The sequence below is a fragment of the Lipotes vexillifer genome, unplaced genomic scaffold (genome assembly GCF_000442215.2).
Source record: "Lipotes vexillifer unplaced genomic scaffold, Lipotes_vexillifer_v1.1 scaffold2091, whole genome shotgun sequence".
NCBI lineage: Eukaryota > Metazoa > Chordata > Mammalia > Artiodactyla > Lipotidae > Lipotes > Lipotes vexillifer.
This window is the reverse complement of record NW_006781644.1, coordinates 35,417-43,052: the sequence shown is the minus strand read 5'-3', so window position 1 is coordinate 43,052 and position 7,636 is coordinate 35,417. Positions and strand designations below refer to the sequence as shown.

At 38.5% G+C, this 7,636-nt stretch overlaps 1 non-coding gene across 1 annotated transcript; it reads right to left on the bottom strand.

The window, feature by feature from the left end:
* Positions 1 to 751: 751 nt before the first annotated feature.
* TRNAE-UUC (transfer RNA glutamic acid (anticodon UUC)) lies at positions 752 to 823 on the bottom strand. The gene has a single exon. It is a non-coding gene; the product is annotated as a tRNA-Glu (tRNA).
* Between the last annotated feature and the right edge of the window lie 6,813 nt (positions 824 to 7,636).

Below are 7,636 nucleotides of genomic sequence, written 5' to 3'. Positions count from 1 at the left end.
ATCCATAGATTACTAAGTTTTTAAAATTATGAATGAATATTGGATATTCTCAAATGCTTTTTCACATCCATTTAGATAATGTTTTTTCCTTTAATCTGTTAATGCCGTGAATTACGTTAATAATTTCCTAAGTCGTTAATCTGCTAAAGTGCATTTCTGGGACAAACCAGCCTTGATAATGATATTTTTATGTTCTTCAGCTTGCAAATGTTTGACAAGGATTTTTGTATTTGTGCTCCTTGGTTTGGCTGTAAATTTTATGTCTTGTCCTAGGTAAGTATTAGTATGTATATTATATATAAAATATATATAATATATTTTATAATATATTATAAAATATATTGTAAGATGTTTTCTTTATCTATTTTGAATTTTTGTGAAGAATATATTCTGCTGCAACAGGTGCTTCTGTATTATGGATCAGTTTAGTGTGATGTGGAAGGTTTCTTGGTTCATAGGAGATTTTTTCCTCGAGCACATTAATATGTGAGTCTTCAGCTAAGAGGATTCTGAGTGAAGGTAAACCAACACAGCGAGAGCAGTGCAATTGGAGAAAATAGGACTGTTCCTGATATGCCTTTAACTCTCACAATCTCTCTCCTAACTCAGTGTGGCCACCTGCTTTCTCTCTCAGAAACACTTCTGAGTCTTCATGACTCAGTGGCATCAACCCTTCATCAATTTCTCTTTATCCAACGTATTTTCACCCTTTTTTTTTTTTGGTCACACCACATGGCTTACAGGATCTCAGTTCCCTGGCCAGGAATTGAACCCCGGCCACAGCAGTGAAAGCACTGAATCCTAACCACTAGACCACCAGGGAACTCCCATTTTCACCTTTCTTAATAGGAGAAGTTCTCCCTCTCTCTCTCTCTCTCACTTTCTCTCTCTCTCTCTCATGCGTGTGCATATATAGGTATCTAATAACTAATTATGTCTTTTAAATTATGCTGTTTTTTATTAGGATTGTTCCAAACCTGCTAAGGTTTGAGTGTTCTGTTCAAATCCTATTATTCCCGTAACTCCAGTTATTTTTTTGTCTCAATTTTTACTCAACAGAAGATTTTTCAGAGATATATATACTGTACTCCCTCAGAAGCACCTATATTCACCCCTTGATTAATTTGTGCCACCTGTCTGTACCTGAAGTCTCCAATTGCTGTCTCCTCTGCCTGGTAGATATCAACATTGCTTTATCACACTTTTCATTCAGTCTCTGCCCAAGTATCACCTGCCACAGAGATCTACATATCAAACTGGATATCCACTTGCAAAAAATTGAAGTTGAACCTCTGCCACACCTCTGAGGTGTACCTCAGAGATATCACAGGTTTGGTTCCAGACCACTGCAATAAAGTGAATACTGCAGGAAAGCAAGTCACACAACTTTTTTGGTTTTCCAGTACATATAAAAGTTTTGTTCACACCATATTTTAATCTATTAAGTGTGTAATAGCATTATGTCAAAACAATGTACATACCTTCGTTAAAAAATACCTTATTGCTGGGCTTCCCTGGTGGCACAGTGGTTGAGAGCCCGCCTGCCGATGCAGGGGACACGGGTTCATGCCCCAGTCCGGGAAGATCCCACATGCCGCGGAGCGGCTGGGCCCGTGAGCCATGGCCGCTGAGCCTGCGCGTCCGGACCCTGTGCTCCGCAACGGGAGAGGCCACAACAGTGAGAGGCCCGTGTACCGCAAAAAAAAAAAAAAATCCTTATTGCTAAAAAATGCTAAACATCATCAGCCTTCAGCAAGTCATAATCTTTTTTGCTGGTGGAGGCTTTTTCCTTGATGTTGATGGCTGCTGACCAATCAGGGTGGTGTTTGCCGAAGTTTGGGGATGGCTGTGGTAATTTCTTAAAATAAGGCAATGATGAAGTTTGCCACATTCATTGACTTCCTTTCACAAATGATTTCTCTGTAGCATGCAATGATAGCATTTTACTTGGAGTAGAAATTCTTTAAAAATTGGAATCAGTCCTCTCAAACCCTGCCACTGCCTTATCAACTAAGTTTATGTAATATGTAATATCCTTAATCTTCTGTTGACATTTCAACAATCTTCACAGCATCTTTACCAGGAATAGATTCCATCTCAAGAAACCACTTTCCTTGCTCATCCACATGAAACAACTCTTCCTCCATTAAAGTTTTACCATGAGATTGCAGTGATTCAATCACATATTCAGCCTCTACTTCTAATTTTAATTCTCTTCCTATTTCTGCCACATCTGCAGTACTTCCTCCACTAAAGTCTTGAACCTCTCCAAGTCATCCATAGGGTTGGAATCAACTTCTTCCAAACTATTTTTTTTTTTTTTTTTTTTTTTTTTTTTTTGCGATCCGCGGGCCTCTCACTGTTGTGGCCTCTCCCGTTGCGGAGCACAGGCTCCGGACGCGCAGGCTCAGCGGCCATGGCTCACGGGCCCAGCCGCTCCGCGGCACGTGGGATCTTCCCGGACCGGGGCACGAACCCGCGTCCCCTGCATCGGCAGGCGGACTCTCAACCCCTGCGCCACCAGGGAAGCCCCAAACTATTATTTGGGATCCTCCCGGACCGGGGCACGAACCCGCGCCCCCTGCATCGGCAGGCGGACTCTCAACCCCTGCGCCACCAGGGAAGCCCCAAACTATTTTTAATGTTGATATTTTGACATCTTCCCATGAATCACAAATATTCTTAATAGCATCTAAAATGGTGAATACTTTTCAGAAGGTTTTCGACTTACTTTGCGCAAATCCATCAGAGGAATCACTATTTATGGCAACTATAGACTTGCAAGACGTACTTATTAAATAATAAGACTTGAAAGTTCCAATTACTCCTTGTTCCATGGGTTGCAGAATGGATGTTGTGTTAAAGGGATGAAAACATTAATCTCATTGTACATCTCCATCAGAGCTCAGGGGTGACCAGATGCATTGTCAATGAGCAATAATATTTTGAGAAGAATCTTTTCTTTCTGAGTGGTGGGTTTCAACCGTGGGCTTAAAATATTCAGTAAACTGTGGGGTAAATAGTTGTGTTGTCATCCAGGCTTTGTTGCTCCATTTATAAAACATAAGCAGAGTAGATTTAGTGTAATTTTTAAGGGCCCTAGGATTTGGGGAATAGTAAATAAGCTCTGGCTTCAACTCAAACTCACCAGATGACTGATTCTTCCAGCTCCGTTTTTCTTTCTCAGGATTGCTTTGGCTATTTGGGGTCTTTTGTGTTTTCATACAAATGTAAAAATTTTTTGTACTACATCTGTGAAAAACGCCATGGTAATTTTGTATGGATTGCTTTGAATCTGTAGATAACTTTGGGTAATCATTTTGACAATATTGATTCTTCCAGTCCAAGAACATGGTATATCTTTCCATCTGTTTGTGTCATCTTTGGTTTCTTTTTTATTTAACATCTTTATTGGAGTATAATTGCTTTACAATGGTGTGTTAGTTTCTGCTTTATAACAAAGTGAATCAGTTATACATATACATATGTTCCCATATCTCTACCCTCTTGCATCTCCCTCCCTCCCACCCTCCCTATCCCACCTCTCTAGGTGGTCACAAAGCACTGAGCTGATCTCCCTGTGCTATGCAGCTGCTTCCCACTAGCTATCTATTTTACGTTTGGTAGTGCATATATGTCCATGGCACTCTCTCGCTTTGTCACAGCTTACCCTTCCCCCTCCCCATATCCTCAAGTCCATTCTCTAGTAGGTCTGTGTCTTTATTCCCGTCTTGCCCCCTAGGTTCTTCATGACCATTTTTTTCCCCTTAGATTCCATATATATGTGTTAGCATACGGTATTTGTTTTTCTCTTTCTGACTTACTTCACTCTGGATGACAGACACTAGGTCCATCCACCTCACTACAAATAACTCAATTTCATTTCTTTTTATGGCTGAGTAATATTCCATTGTATATATGTGTCACATCTTCTTTCTCCACTCATCTGTTGATGGACACTTAGGTTGCTTCCATGTCCTGGCAATTGTAAATAGAGCTGCAATGAACATTTTGGTACATGACTCTTTTTGAATTATGACTTTCTCAGGGTATATGCCCAGTAGTGGGATTGCTGGGTCCTATGATAGTTCTATTTGTAGTTTTTTTAAGGAACCTCCATACTGTTCTCCATAGTGGCTATACCAATTTACATTCCCACCAACAGTGCAAGAGGGTTCCCTTTTCTCCACACCCTCTCCAGCATTTATTGTTTGTAGATTTTATGATAATGGCGGTTCTGACCGGAATGAGATGATATCTCATTGTAGTTTGGATTTGCATTTCTCTAATGATTAATGATGTTGAACATCTTTTCATGTGTTTGCTGACAATCTGTATAACTTCTTTGGAGAAATGTCTATTTTGGTCTTCTGCCCATTTTTGGATTGGGTTTTTTGTTTTTTTGATATTGAGCTGCATGAGCCGCTTGTAAATTTTGGAGATTAATCCTCTATCAGTTGCTTCATTTGCAAATATTTTCTCCCATTCTGAGGGTTGTCTTTTTGTCTTATTTATGGTTTCCTTTGCTGTTCAAAACCTTTCCAGTTTCAATAGGTCCCATTTGTTTATTTTTGTTTTTATTTCCATTTCCCTAGGACGTGGGTCAAAAAGGATCTTGCTGTGATTTATGTCATAGTGTTCTGCCCATGTTTTCCTCTAAGAGTTTTATAGTGTCCGGCCTTACATTTAGGTCTTTATCCATTTTGAGTTTATTTTTGTTTATGGTGTTAGGGAGTGTTCTAATTTCATACTTTTAAATGTACCTGTCCAGTTTTCCCAGCACCACTTATTGAAGAGGTTGTCCTTTCTCCACTGTACATTTCTGCCTCCTTTATCAAAGATAAGGTGACCATAAGTGTATGGGTTTATCTCTGGGCTTTCTATCCTGTTCCATTGATCTATCTTTCTGGTTTTGTGCCAGTACCATACTGTCTTGATTACTGTAGCTTTGTAGTATAGTCTGAAGTCAGGGAGCCTGATTCCTCCAGCTCCGTTTTTCTTTCTCAAGATTGCTTTGGCTATTCGGGGTCTTTTGTATTTCCATACAAATTCTGAAATTTTTTGTTCTAGTTCTCTGAAATATGCCATTGGTAATTTGATAGGGATTGCATTGAATCTGTAGATTGCTTTGGGTAGTAGAGTCATTTTCACAATGTTGATTCTTCCAATCCAAGAACATGGTATATCTCTCCATCTATTTGTATCATCTTTAATTTCTTTCATCAGTGTCTTATAATTTTCTGCATACAGGTCTTTTGTCTCCTTAGGTAGGTTTATTCCTAGATATTTTATTCTTTTTGTTGCAATGGTAAATGGGAGTGTTTCCTTAATTTCTCTTTCAGATTTTTCATCCTTAGTGTATAGGAATGCCAGAGATTTCTGTGCATTAATTTTGTATCCTGCTACTTTACCAAATTCATTGATTAACTCTAGTAGTTTTCTGGTAGCATCTCTAGTCTTCTCTATGTATAGTATCATGTCATCTGCAAACAGTGAAAGCTTTACTTCTTCTTTTCTGATTTGGATTCCTTTTATTTCTTTTTCTTTTCTGATTGCTGTGGCTAAAACTTCCAAAACTATGTTGAATAAGAGTGGTGAGAGTGGGCAAGCTTGGCTTTTTCCTGATCTTAGTGGAAATGGTTTCAGTTTTTCACCATTGGGGATGATGTTGGCTGTGGGTTTGTCATATATGGCCTTTATTACATTGAGGAAAGTTCCCTCTATGCCTACTTTCTGCAGGGTTTTTATCATAAATGGGTGTTGAATTTTGTTGAAAGCTTTCTCTGCATCTATTGAGATGATCGTATGGTTTATGTCCTTCAGTTTGTTAATATGGTTTATCACATTGATTGATTTGCATATATTGAAGAATCCTTGCATTCCTGGGATAAAACCCCATTTGATCATGGTGTATGATTCTTTTAATGTGCTGTTGGATTCTGCTTGCTAGTATTTTGTTGAGGATATTTGCATCTATGTTCATCACTGATGTTGGCCTATAATTTTCTTTCTTTGTGACATCTTTGTTTTTGGTATCAGGGTGATGGTGGCCTCGTAGAATGAGTTTGGGAGTGTTCCTCCCTCTGCTATATTTTGGAAGAGTTTGAGAAAGATTGGTGTTAGCTCTTCTCTAAGTGTTTGATAGAATTCTCCTGTGAAGCCCTCTGGCCCTGGGCTTTTGTTTGTTGGAAGTTTGTTTTTTTTTTCTTTTCTGTACGTGGGCCTCTCACTGTTGTGGCCTCTCCCATTGCACAGCACAGGCTCCAGACGTGCAGGCTCAGTGGCCATGGCTCGCAGGCCCAGCCTCTCTGAGGCATGTGGGATCTTCCCAGTCTGGGGCACGCATCTGTGTCCCCTGCATCGGCAGGCAGACACTCAACCACTGTGTCACCAGAGAAGCCCTGTTGGAAGATTTTTAATCACAGTTTCAATTTCAGTGCTTGTGATTGGTGTTTGTATATTCTATTTCCTTCTGGTTCAGTCTTGGAAGGTTGTGCATTTCTAAGAATTTGTCCATATCTTGCAGGTTGTCCATTTTATTGGCATAGAGTTCCCTGTAGTAATCTCTCATGATCCTTTGTATTTCTGCAGTGTCAGTTGTTACTTCTCCTTTTTCATTTCTAATTCTATTGATTTAAATTCTCCCTTTTTTACTTGATGAGACTTCTCCCTGTTTTTCTCGATGAGTCTGGCTAATGGTTTATCAATTTTGTTTATCTTCTCAAAGAATCAGCTTTTAGTTTTATTGATCTTTGCTATCATTTCCTTAATTTCTTTTTCATTTATTTCTGATATGATCTTTATGATTTCTTTCCTTCTGCTAACTTTGGGGTTTCTTTTTTTGTTCATTCTCTAATTGCTTTAGGTGCAAGGTTAGGTTTTTTATTCGAAATGTTTTCTATTTTTTAAGGTAGGATTGTATTGCTCTAAACTTCCCTATTAGAACTGCTTTTGCTGAATCCCATAGATTTTGGGTCATCATGTCTCCATTGTCATTTGTTTCTAGGTATTTTTTGATTTCCTCTTTGATTTCTTCAGTGACCACTTCGTTATTAAGTAGTGTATTGTCTATCCTCCATGTGTTTGTATTTTTTATAGATCTTTTCCTGTAAGTGATATCTAGTCTCATAGTGTGGTCGGAAAAGATACTTGATACAATTTCAATTTTCAAAAGATACTTGATACAATTTCAATTTCTTTTTCAGTTTGTGACCCAAGATATGATCTATCCTGGAGAATGTTCCATGAGCACTAGAGAAAAATGTGTATTCTGTTGTTTTTGGATGGAATGTCCTATAAATATCAATTAAGTCCATCTTGTTTAATGTATCATTTAAAGCTTGGGTTTCCTTATTTATTTTCATTTTGGATGATCTTTCCATTGGTGAAAGTGGGGTGTTAAAGTTCCCTACTACGAATGTGTTACTGTTAATTTCCCCTTTTATGGCTGTTAGTATTTGCCTTATGTATTGAAGTGCTCCTATGTTGGGTGAATAAATATTTACAATTGTTATATCTTCTTCTTGTATCGATCCCTTGATCATTATGAAGTGTCCTTCTTTGTCTCTTCTAATAGTCTTTATTTGAAAGTCTATTTTGTCTGATCTGAGAATTTCTACTCCAGCTTTCTTTTGGT